The following is a 13301-nucleotide window of genomic DNA, read 5'->3' as shown; positions in this document are numbered from 1 at the left end:
CTTTGTCTATGAATCTGCCCTCTAGCGAGAGGGCACAGTTTGCCCCTTTCTCTCCATCTTCACTCTGTTCTCTCATCCTCCCTCCATCCTCTATTCATCTCTGCCTCCCTCTCCCTCTTTCTCTCCCTGCAATCCTTCACTTTTGGCTGTTCGGCACAGCAATTATCGCCCCACCTCGCTTTGCGGTGACCTCTGAGATGATTAAGTGAGATTACCTGTACAGTACTGGTGTGAGAAGCATGCTGTGAGACAGTTTGTCTAATGTATGTGTGTGTGTGTGTGTGTGTGTGTGTGTGTGTGTGTGTGTGTGTGTGTGTGTGTGCATGGGATACAGTAGCTACAGTCATCTTTAGCCACAGGGCAGGTGAGCCCCTACAGTTTCTGTATGGCTGGCTGCTTACAGTACAGTGCGTTACAGTGATTTGTAGCCTGCCACAGAGGGGCTTATAATCTGAGGCCTAAATGAACTGATTAAAGTGGAAGAGGGAAAAAGTAAAACAACTGTTTCTTATGTGCACAGACGTACCCACAAACACCTCGCAGCCTGATGCAGATACACCGGGACACCTTTAAATGTGGTCCAATTGCTGCAAGAGATGAAGATGGCGTTTCATACCTGCTCCATGAGAGCTTCCTCACAAAGATATAAAAATATACAGCCTAGAATAGAATCTGAAGTCCTTCCACAAACGCCAATTTAAAGGCCCATGTCTTCACTTGGGCAATTGTTGGTTCCCCGCTTTCATTACAATATGCCTCTCATTAGGTGTCCGTTGCTCAGCACCACCTCCGGGTGGAACTTATACTAATGAGGACACTACATCTAACGAACATCCTCCTCCCTCTGTCCTTAATTACAGCGCTATGCCTCTCCCCGAGCCAACACAGCACCCAGTATCGCAGCAAACCCCCGCTGAAACACAAGCACCACAAACCTCTTTGTCCCCGAGAGCCGAAACCGAAGACACACGTCTGTGTCCGCCACACCATGTTTGGAGGGTGTAGCAGCGAGGCTGCGTATACCCGTCTTTGTGTAGGGAAGCGAGTGTTTGTTCATTACACGGTGAGCTGTGCCATTATTTGATATAAGCTGAAACAAGCTGTAGGCTCCTGGGTAGATTGGTGATTAAACATGCAGTTACAAGTGCACGTATGACAGCGGATAATAGCTTAATAAGGAATATAATGAGTGTTTACATACTGATGGGAATGACTTGGTTTATACTTTGTAGACCATAAAGTTTTCTTATCATTTCTCCTTTAAAGTTGAAGTTGCGCTCATAGTTTGGCCTTCAGAAAGTGATAAGAGGGTGGGGGCAATCAGCTAGTGTTAAAAAAAGAAGTTAAAATTACTTTTTGGTTAATAACAATAGAATATAAAAAGTAGCATGTCTCATCTTTGGATGGATGAGACGTATTTGCGCAGAATGGCACAACTTCAGACAGAACCTCATCATCCCTGCTTCCTGTTTCATTTGAGAATCAACACACTATAAAACAAATGCAAACTGACACTTATATGACAGTGAAGGAGGTCGACTCAGAACAATATACCACGATGCTTAATAATACCTCTAGTAGAGGAATGACGTTTCTGTCAGTTTTTTCACTTTAACTCGATTTCCAGACATGAGCTTTGTTTTATTAAAATCAAAGTGTAAGACATGCATGTTGACCTATATATTACACAAAAGTGCCTTCACAGCTACACTTTTCAGGACCGCTTGTTGTTTTGCTTTGCTTTTCTTTACAAACTAGCGCGGTGATTTCCACCCGTGCCTTGTAATTTAATGAATCATTTAATTGTTCCGTGGCTGTGAAGGCCTTGAAAGGATGAGGTGCAGATAATCCTCAGTAATAGGCATGAATTATGAACAGAGGATGTCCAACAGCAGCGTTCTCAGTGGCCAAAATGAGACGGCCTAATTGGTCATTTTGAGCTTCTGAAGACTTATAGTACCATCCCTTGTGGACGTGCTTTGGGGCCTGTATTTCCCATAAGCACCTAGAGTTATTATGTGCGGATTCATAACAATTTCTAAAAGGCTGACCCATGGTCATGGCCATTGGCTTCCCCTCCCTCGTAGGCTAAGCGAGGATGTGAGGCCACTAATTAGGGCAAAGAGGAGATCCAAGTATGCCTCAAACTTTTGGGCCCATTTTCATTTTCCTCTTTCGCTTCTTCGTCTCCGGGGACATTCTCTCATGGCTGAATAAAACTGAGCCGAGTTCAGCCGGCCGTGTACAGCTAAATCCTTTCTGTGTCTTCATACCCCCTTCCATTTATTGGTTTGTGGGCATTTAAACCAGCCTAGGTTATTAAACATCCTTTTATTCCTTCTCCCATCCCTCCATCCTTGACTTCATTCTCTCCTCACTATCCATTTTCTCTTCCTCTTGTGCCTTTATTCCCTTTTCCTCACTTGGTCTCTGGTACCAAGGGCGCCCACAGATTATAATAAAAGGCATAGGATTTTAAATTAGAAATTAATTTGGATAATTTGTCTCCAACGAGCACCCTCCTCCTGCCGCTCCTGCCAGAAATATGTTAATATATCATATTAAGTAATTTCTGGGCTGAGATACACATGCTTATGGAGAGAGAAAGAGAGAGGAGAGCAAGGGAGAGAGAGCACTCATCAAGGTTGGATCTCTAATTAGTTAGGCTGGCTCTCTGGGCATGCTCGGTGCAAATCTTGCTAAAACCCTCCTGTCACCTTAGCACTGCTGCCACTTAGAACACCTTGGAATCAGAGGTGACAAGCTTAATATAGGAGAGGGAGGAGGAGGAGTGGGAGGTGAGGACACCACAGAATGAACTGGAGACATAAAAAAAGAAAAGGGATTCATTGGAGGGAGATTAAGAAATTATGTAAAACGCAGCAGACATGTTTCCATCTAAAGTGGCTCGTAAATTCCTGAAATTTGGTCCGACTTTCTTCAAGATTTTATGTCTCTGCCTGTAGCTGTGTCAGTGCACAAAACATAGCATAACTAAAACAGGTTGCAACCTTTGGTCTGTACTGCAACCCCAAGTGTACACAGACTACATAAAATGATGGGCGTAGACAACATGACATCAGCTATTGCAGTAACCCGTTTTTAAAACTTCGACTTTAGCGTTTTATCTGCCTAACAAATGCCCTGCATGCTCATTATTTTAACATTAACATTTGGAAGATGCTATACTGGTTTTTCAGAGCCAATTTTTATATGCTCACATGGGTAGAGTGCTAAATTATGAGCTAACACTAGCAAGCTTGGCTAGCAAGCTGCTTTTATAAACTTTATGAGTGCAATCCGCATACACAAAATACTTGAACTTTACTCACCAAAATTGAAGAGGAGACTTCTTGGATGCCCTGTAAGTACAATTAATCACACAGGAAGCCACCATATTTGGAAGGTTGTTTGTTAGAAAAGCTCTAAAAGGCTCCAGAAGTACAAACTATTGAACCATTTCAAATTACATAACATAAAAACATAAAAACAGAGCTCCAGTCACAGGAATGTTGTGGATATGTTACATTTACATTCAAAAAAAGTTACGGTTTTAGAATGACTCAAGATTTATGATTCAAGATTCTTTATTTGTCACATGCATAGTTATACAAGTACAACACGCAGTCAAATGTATCCTGACAATGTAAATACTATTTAATATAATATCGTTACCTTCATGTAGTTCATGTAAATTCATAGTTACATTGTATTTATTTCTATAACATTATTGGAATTTGCCACGTCACGTGGCAAAGTTGTCACGTCACCAGTTGGTAATCTTGCAAATTTACTAAATAACAACATCTGTTTAAAGTAGAGATCTACTGGCTAGGGACAGGAACTGGATGATTAATCAGACCCTGACCTCACCCTCACCCAGCTGAACGTGGACATTTTAAGGAAGCTAACAAAAGGGAAAGCGACAAAAGCCAACGAGATCCACAGCTCAAAGTCACGGGCCACAAGCCAGCAGCCTCGGTATGAGCAACAGAGCAAAACAGCTATGAGCAAACTAATGGATAAGAGTAAAAAAAGAGGACAAAAAACATCGTGTGAATTTATAAACATATTGAAAAATGATGTAATGCACATATGTTTTTTTGCATATATCTGTTGTACCTGCTTTAGTTTGGTGAGGTTAAGGTTGATGTAGAGCAACTCGTTCTCTGTTAATTACTTGTATCTCTTTCCAGTAAAAGAGCACTTTATAGTTGTTTCAGTCAAAGGCAGAGAAGGTCCTGTAAAATACTGCAGTTTAATTGTTAAGTTTGTTCATTTCTTTTATTATGAAAATAATATTTTGCATGGAAGTTATTGTTTTTAGAAACTAAATTCAGCAAAAATTGTTTGTGGCAGGTGACACAGTCAGGAATTGCAATCTGTGTATCTCCAATTCAAAGCTTAATAAGGTTTAAAAAGGTGAGTAATGTGCCTGATCTATACCCCGTGTTAGCTCGGCTGTTTGTCAAAAAAAGCAGTGAAAAGTATATGATTGTATTTCTGTGCTCTGGTGAACTGAATCATTCCTCCACTATGCAAAGATCGAGAGAGAAAAAAGATGGACGTAATACACTTTGGTACGGCTGCACACGCTGGCAATTGAATGGGGAGAAAAATGTCATGGCAGCAATGGGGGTTGAGTGTGCTGGGTGGAACTGATGTGTGTGTGTGTGCATGTTTAAGCGACTACAACCTGAGATCAACTTCACATTAAGAATTGCCCTGTGGGTAGTTTAGCAATGAGAGTGCGGGCTGGCTGGGAAGAAATATGCTTTGTAGTGAGACAGAGAGAGCACTAAGGTGATAGACGCACATATCATGCTGTGTGCGTTTTGACCAAACACTGTTTAATCTGTTATGGATTTTCTTGCCCTCACTCTTTCTCTCACTATCTCTCGCCCTGCATGCTCGATACTCTTTATGCGACTATCCTCAGCCCCGGCGACTCGCCATGCCTCGTGGCTCGTGATTAAACAGTGCGGCATGATTCAAAGTCAAATCTACCTTCTCTGTGCAGCAGGAAGCTGTCATCTTGCATGTTTTAGGAATCAAATTAGTTTGCAGAGGCCTCACCCCTCCCCGCTCTTTCCCACCAAATCTTTGCGCTTAGCGAAATGTTTTCCAAAATGCACCCAGAGAGCTACGGCTTTCCCGATTACAAATTTCCTCTTAATCTCGAGTTGTGGAAAGACAAACTGCAGCTAAATGGGACTCCAAAGCGTCTTTTGCATTATTAACGACCGTGATGTAACAGCAAAACAACTTTTGAGAGGAAGGTGGGGGCGGACAATTAGGCAAACGTGGCTCATCATTAAAAAAAACCTCAAACAAAACAGTGCAGATAATGCATTTCACAAATGTTTAATTAGACGGTATTAATTAGAGGCTTTCCTCTCGCCTTTCTCTTTCTCTTCCATCTTTTCCTCTCCCCTTTCTTTCCCTCTTCCCTTCCCTCCTTCTTTTTGTGATAGATCTGCAGCGTGACCCCCAGTTAATTGAAACCCAGGAGACTCTTCTTGCATAAAATCAGATTTATCTATCCATAAAAGGATTTCGTTAAAAATAGTCCAAATCCAGTGGCTCACAACTATGAGCCTGCAGCTACCGAGGCGAGCCTGGCTCCAACCCCTTTCGCCCTCTCTCAGTAGCCACAGTAAAACAAGTGCTGCCTACTGCTAACTAGCTGGGGACCCATTAATTAATTGCAGGAAAACATAGACACTATGTCTGTGGGGCACATTTTTTTCTCCCCAAAAGAAAGAAATGACTCTGTGTGTGTGTGTGTGTGTTGTCCCTCATCCACAGCTCTTCTGAACTGTCTCCAGTGTCCCCAGACTATAATAAGAGGAAAGTAATGATGGGCCATAGTGATAATGAAAAACCATGCATCAAACAAAACACATTGATTCTAGGAGACAGGTCAAATGAATAGCAAGCGCAGTGACAGAAAGACGGTCCAGTCAGTGCTGCTGGATGAGAAATATGTGTGTTACCTGCAAACTTAATTTGTTTCCTGGGAAATATTTAAAACTTTTAGCAGAGATCGTTTTCACAATAAAAGGCCCGAGAAGGAAGAGACAGAAGAAAACTGTAGGAAGTTCTTTGGATTTGTTTTTTCCAGCGTGCCCCCTGCGTGCGTATTGCCACCACAGTGGTAGTTTGGGACAAGTGCTGGCCCCTGTCCAAATACCTCTGGATTTATAGCATCGTGGTCCCCCCCCCCTTCTCGTGTCAGAGGTGTTGCTGTTTGGACCAGAGCCAGACAGTAATATTGGTGCAGTTATTTGAGAAACAGAGGAGGGGATCAGAATCCGGGTGCCTAATTAAAGCAGACAGGGATTTTCGACAAATGCATACAAGAAGCGGGGACGTCTAACCCTGGGGGAGCCATTATTGATGCGACACCCTAAAGACAGGAGTCACATATGGGCATCTCTATCTGTAGGCTTTCCCTTTTAATTCACTGTGGGCCATATAGTGCCATCTCGCTTCCACGCAGCCGCTGACATTGTGAGGGAAAACGACGGCGCGATTACAATCATGACACCCATGTGTTTGCTTGTATGAGTGTGTACGAGCAGGCAATTGTTTGCACGTGCGCGTGTTATTTGGCTCTGAAGTGATACATGATGGGGCTGCGTTGTCCCCCCAATCAGTGGTTACACTCCCCCCTCTCTCCTTCTACAGGAAATTAATAGGCAGCTGCCACTGATGCGTTAAATTGCTTTGCGTTGGGCACTGCAGACAACTGGATTATTTATTCTTTATACTCTCCATATTAGAACAACTGCCTTGTGCTTTGCTATTGTTTTTAAATGAGATCTCGTTTCTTAGTGTAGCGTTAGCAGCTACTGTACGTAACTGTTTCAAGAGGTAAAATGGTTGAAGGTGTTTTAGCGGAAATTACTCTTGTTCTAATTCTACTTGTTACTTGTTATTCTACTTTTTAAACTTTCATTAAGAGTGTGTCTGATATGGGTTTACTGGCTGTATGATTGTTTTATTAAAATTGACATGAAAATTGGTGGATTGCAGAGTACCCTGACTATTCCTTCACTGATTTCCCTCAAATCTTAGCTACACCAAGTTAAATCCATGTGAATTCATTTGAGATTATTTTCATGATTTTCATACTATAAAGTAACTACACAGGACCTGCTCTTTCAAAACCCTATATTTTTGCAAATTAATGTCTATTATCAGCATTACTGTAGTGTCAGAGGGCTCGGCGCTCTGCTTTATGTTGGCACCATCTTGGTGAAAAGAAAGTGAGCGATTCCAAACCTTTTTTTAGTGGGAGGGGTCGGGAGTTCAACGTGTGGTTGAAAAGTGGGGAGTGGGAACTGATTGCTGTTTACGTCGAATAATCTTTATCGAGCATCTTAGGATAGCTTTTGTATTTTTCATGCTTTGTTTTGAAAGGAGTAGCTAAAGCTTTATAATGAAGAGACGGGGGCGGTACTGCAAGGTTGAAGTGCTGGCTAGTTGCCCAGTCGCCAGTTGTCCAGTAACAATGGGCCTAGCCTTGGGTTTTGTCTCAGTTAAGTAGACTTATGTTTGTTTTAAACAGTTTTTAATTTTTTTAACTTGTCTTTTTCTTTTGTTTCCCATAAAACACCATCCTGATCTGTCTTGTCACATGTGGACACTGTAAATGAATTGCACATCAGGCGAAGAGTATTCGTGTATTTGAGTATTCCTACAAGACCCTTATAGCACTGATTAGCCTTGCAGATTGAAGATCCCTGTGTTGGTGTTGTTCTGACATCATAACAATGTTAGTCCAGGATCAGCATCGCAACTGACCGGTCACATTGTCAGAGAATTCTGTTAGCATTAGCCACTTCCGACCGGTGGCACTGATGTCACATCTTATGAAGACTCTAGAGCGGCTCTTCCTCAACCTCCTCCGACCACAGGTACAACATGCCCAGGACCCACTACAGTTTGCATACAAGGCGGGTGTCGGAGTGGAGGATGCCATCCTGTACCTCCTACACAGAGCCCACTCACACCTGGATGGGGGAAAAGGCACGGTCAGGATCCTGTTTCTTGACTTTTCCAGTGCCTTTAATACCATCCGGCCCTGTATGCTTCAGGAAAAACTGAACAGGATGGAGGTGGACCCCTGCCTGGTGGCTTGGATCTCCGACTACCTCACCGACAGACCACAGTACGTCAGGCTGAAGGACATCACGTCTGACACAGTGGTCAGCAGCACAGGAGCACCACAGGGAACTGTGCTGTCCCCTCTTCTCTTCACCCTGTACACCTCTGACTTCTGCTACAACTCTGAATTATGCCAATATTCAGAAGTTTGCAGATGACACGGCCATCATGGGGTGTATCTGGGATGATCAGGAAGAGGAGTACAGAAGTCTGGTGAGGAACTTTGTCGCATGGAGTCACACAAACCACCTGCAACTCAACACCTCAAAGACTAAGGAACTGGTTGTGGACTTCAGGAGGTCCAGAGAAGGTCCACTACCGGTTCAGATAGAGGGGGAGGAGGTGGAGGTGGTCAACAAGTACAAGTACCTCGGGCTGTGGGTGGACAATAAACTGGACTGGTCATGCAACACAGAGCACCTGTATAAAAAAGCCCAAAGCCGACTGTACTTCCTCAGGAGGCTGAGGTCTTTTAACATCTGCAGGAAGCTCCTGAGGATGTTTTACCAGTCAGTGGTTGCTGGAGTACTTTTCTATGCTGTGGTGTGCTGGGGGAGCAGCACAGCAAAGAAGGACTCATCCAGGCTGGAGAAACTGATCAGGAGGGCTAGCTCTGTGGTCGGCATGAAGCTGGACACTCTGGTGACAGTGGCAGAGAAAAGGACATTAAAGAAACTGATGGACATTATGGACAATGCTGGGCATCCTCTGCACACGGCCATTAACAACCAGAAGAGTCTGTTCAGTGACAGGTTGCTTCTCCCAAAGACAAGAACTAACAGACTTAAAAACTCCTTTGTCCCACACGCCATCAGACTGTTTAACTCCTCTCTGGAGGGGAGAGGGAGGGGAAACAGGAGGACAAAGGAGGGAACAACTAAGCTGTAGTGCCTCTTCACCTCACTGTACAATACCTTTTGTGCAATACTTTTGTAAATAGTCAACAGTGCAATAGACTCAATACTTGAGATGTGCAATTCACTTGTATTTTTATTTTTATTCCTATTTATTCTATTTATCCCCTTTGTATATTTTATTTATATTTGTCTCTGTATTTATATATATGTGTGTGTGTGTGTGTGTGTGTGTGTGTGTGTGTGTGTGTGTGTATATATATATATATATATATATATATATATATATATATAACAGTTCTGTAACTGTAACTTCGGTCGTTGCTGTGCTTTTTTTGGAAGTCGAATTTCCCAGAGGAACCCACCCGAGGGATTAATAAAGTTCTATCTTATCTTATCTTATCTTATCTTATTAAGTTAGCTAAGGCTACTAGCAAGCCAAAATGAGTGATATCAGATTGAGCGACTGAGGCACAAAGTAACAGTGACAATTTGACTTTTTTTTCTAGTTCAAGCCTCTGGACCATCTGAGGATTTGTTTAAATTCATGTAATAGTCAGAGATTGTCTTTAGCTTTAGAGCTAACAGTAGGGCCTAGCAAGACAGGAAATTAACAGAATGGCACGGGAGTTTCTGAGACAACCTTGACTAGATGATCAAATGATTAAGCTAACCAACTGTGAAAACATTTAAAACATTAATAGATAATAAATGATGGAAAATAAGCATTTGTTGCAGTTTTCCATCCCTTGTAATAGACTCATGAGGTCTGTTTCTATTGTTAAAGCTCATAATTAATATTCTCGACATTAAGTACTCTGTATATATATATATATATATATATATATATCTTTTTTCTACAATGAAACAGCTATATATTAGAGGTATGTATTTATAGGGAAGTATTAAATCAGCCTTTCTTTCTCGTTCTTAATTCCTATGTGGCTTTGCTTTTTCCTTTGTAGTGGGGATCCCCATCCCCCTCTACTGGACCACTGTCAGTGGGAATCTCCTTCAAACCCCCGCTGCTGCCTGGCCCGGCATCGCCTCACGCTGCCTCCGCACATATGCATGTCATGCGGTGTCAGTGCCGAGGTGTGCTCTGATGTTATGGGGCCTGATGGCAACATATTCCCTGCTGATAGCGAAGATTGCTACACTCAGGTATAGCTCTGAGTCTGTGTGTCTTGTGAGCCCGCCCTTCATGTTATGGGTCTATACCCCGGCTGACTGGTGAGCCCCCTGCACCTAAGCGAGTCCTCAGTGACAATTCAGCATGGCAGCCGGAGGTTTATGGGGCAGGCGAGTCTTCTCCACTGTTCTCTATGCTCTGTTTCACTGGGCACTTGCCCCCATTTCGTCCTCTTCTCACACTAACCCTCCTGTTTTTCCATGTGGCTGAGCTTGGACCAGGAGGAGGTGACTCACACACTGTGGCTGATGTACTGAGCATCATCACTATGCCGCTCTGTTTTGCATCCCCCCAGTTAAATTTAAGCGAATGCCTGACGGTACGGGACGCAAAATGGTATCGATCCTCACTGGGCAATTCAGCTGCAAATGCTACACTACGGCTCAGTTTCCGCTACTGCTCCTAAACCTCAGAGAGCATCAGTGACTTGCTTGTCTAATCCTTAATTTTTTTTTATTTTAGCAAAAATAAAATAACTAACTCAATAAGATATGAGATAAAATATAAAGATCATAAGAACAGATGGAAGAAATTTCACAAAACGTATTCACGTAAGGCCTTGGAGGAGTTTTTCCACCTGTATTAAAAACAGCGCTGAGTAATATTCAAGTTAGCTGTGATTTAATATGACATTTAGTAGATTTTGCTGTAGCACACAACACAGAACAGCAGCAGGCAGCACCCATGGGAATCTCCTCTCCTGGCACACAGTTAACATTCTGCATTTGTCCGGCACTCTGTAATTTATTGGATCTCATCTGTCCAGGCTTTGATTTATATATTGATTTGAAAAATAAATAAAAGTGATAGGAACCTGCATTGGGGTGTAATGATGGACTGTGTCGACATGCAGGAGTAGGGATATGAAACATTGGGAGGAAATTAGATATTATGCCCCCAAGACAACTGCAGCCAGCAGCACATTCATTATTGGCTGGATATTTATTATTAAGAATTTCTCTTCATGAGTGACTGCTGTGGAATATTTCGACCGTGCTTGAGCAACCAAAATGGTGTGTGTGCGCGAGTGTGTGCGTGTGCGCGCAGTACAGTACGGTTTTGTAAGTGTGTGCGCAAATGTTTGCTGCCATGTTTCAGCAGATGAAGACAAGAAGAAGGCTTGGTTTGTCAGACTCTTAAGAGTAACACACACACGCACAGTCCTGTCAAGCTCCTTAGGTAAAACGATAAAAAAAATACATGCAGTTCACGCATAAAAAGTCACGATCTCGGTTATAGATGGCACCGGCACGCTCTCCAGCTCCATATTTCAACATGACAGGACCACATTTGAGAAAACAGTGGGCTAGAAAAACACTAGACAGCTGTTAAATACCAAAACTCCTTGCCAGGACTTCCACCGCCGCTCTGCACCAGTTTTAATCACAGCACAGTGAATTTCAAACAGCAGTATACAAAAAAGAGGGCTGCTGTCCAAGCCTCCAGAATTTTTATTTCATTTTTTCCCTCCCACTTCTCTGCTCTAATCCACTTCAATTATGTTTCCTCCCATTTCTCCTGATCACTTTACAGCTCAGGAGCACCTGTGCTAATTGTAGCTGCGATGATTGCTGATATGTTTCTCATCCTTAAAGGAGTTTGCGAGGGGGACGACAGATAAACATCCAGCCCTGGGGCTTTTTGAGAAGCATGGCTCAGCCTAGCAGATGGCCATCATATTATATGAGGAGAGCTTCTTGCGCTGGCTGGTACGGGTGGGTGGGGTGTAATGAGTCTGAGGTAGGAGGATGAAGAGGTGTGAAGCAAGGCTGTTGTGGAGAGTGAAGGAAAAGAGGGAGGAAAAGGTGGGGAGGTGGAGGTGGAGTGAAGGAAGGTAATGAAAGGAAAGAGAAGATACATAATGAGAGAAGAAATGAGAGCATCAGGAGGAGATGAGAGAGAACGACAGAAAGAAGGCCTAAGAAAAGGGGGAAAGCTATTAAACGAACCTCAGCTCATTTAAATTTCTAATTCGGTGCAGAAGTTTGAATTTTGGAGATGTAATTTGGTCTTTTACTGAGAATCAGCCTTGGGGCTATGTTTCAGCTACAGCCAGCAGCTGGTCAGCTTAGCACAAAGAGCAGTAACAGCTAGTCAGCTCCGTCCAAAGGTGATAATATCTGCCTTACAGCACCTTGAAAATGCATTAAGGGAAAAAAAACAAAAAAACTCCACTGCTTTGTGGCAACCTCACACTGATGACAAAACAGGAAAGTACTGCATGTTCTTCCAAAAATAGTAACATAATCCTACTTGAGGTTGTGGAAATGCACTGAAATAATATGAAGCTTCAGGCATGCTTTGCATTCCACATCTACTGTCTAAGTTTTTATACATTAAGGTGCTAGTAGTTCACTTTTTTGTTAAGTTCGGGCAGAGTCTTGCTAGCTAGTTGCTAGTTGTAGCTTCATATTCATCCTACCAATCAGACGGTCGGTGTCGGAGTTTTCTTAGGCAAGGTACTTGAACCCCGAGTTGCCCCTGTGGTGTCCATCGGAGCCTGAGTATGTGTGAACGTTAGAGTGTGTAGGCATAGATATATGAATGCTGTCTGAATGCATGTGTGTGAATGTGCCTTGCAGTAAGAAAATGCTTTGATTATTCAACTGAGTAGAAAGACACTACATAAGTGCCAGTCCATTTACCAATCACGAGCACTATTAGCAGAATAAGCTGCTTCCCCAAATGCTAAACTGTTTCCTTTAAAAATACATTTTTCTTTTAGAAATCAATCTTCATATCATCTCGTTACACTGCTGTTATTCAGGCCCTTGTCCCATCAGAAATTAACAACGTTAACTGTGGTGGTGTTGTTCCATTAAGATTGTCTTAGAGCACAGCTATCTGCGACACACTGATTCATTTTACCAGTTACGCCCATGTTTACCCTGCTTATAGACTTCTCAGAATGACTCCTGTGAAAAGGGCCTATTCCACCTCAGGTTGTTCTCATGTTTTAAAAGAGGCACAACAGGCACAATGGGAGTGTGTGTCCCATTAAACCCACGATGACAGGGACTGTGTCATCTGGTGTGTGTCTGTGTGTGAATAGCAGTGTGAGGGCAGCTGCATATCCCTCATTT

This window comes from Aulonocara stuartgranti, assembly GCF_965226115.1.
Source record: "Aulonocara stuartgranti genome assembly, chromosome: 9".
NCBI classification, from domain to species: domain Eukaryota; kingdom Metazoa; phylum Chordata; class Actinopteri; order Cichliformes; family Cichlidae; genus Aulonocara; species Aulonocara stuartgranti.
The sequence above is the reverse complement of the archived record's forward strand: the minus strand, read 5'-3'. Positions refer to the sequence as shown.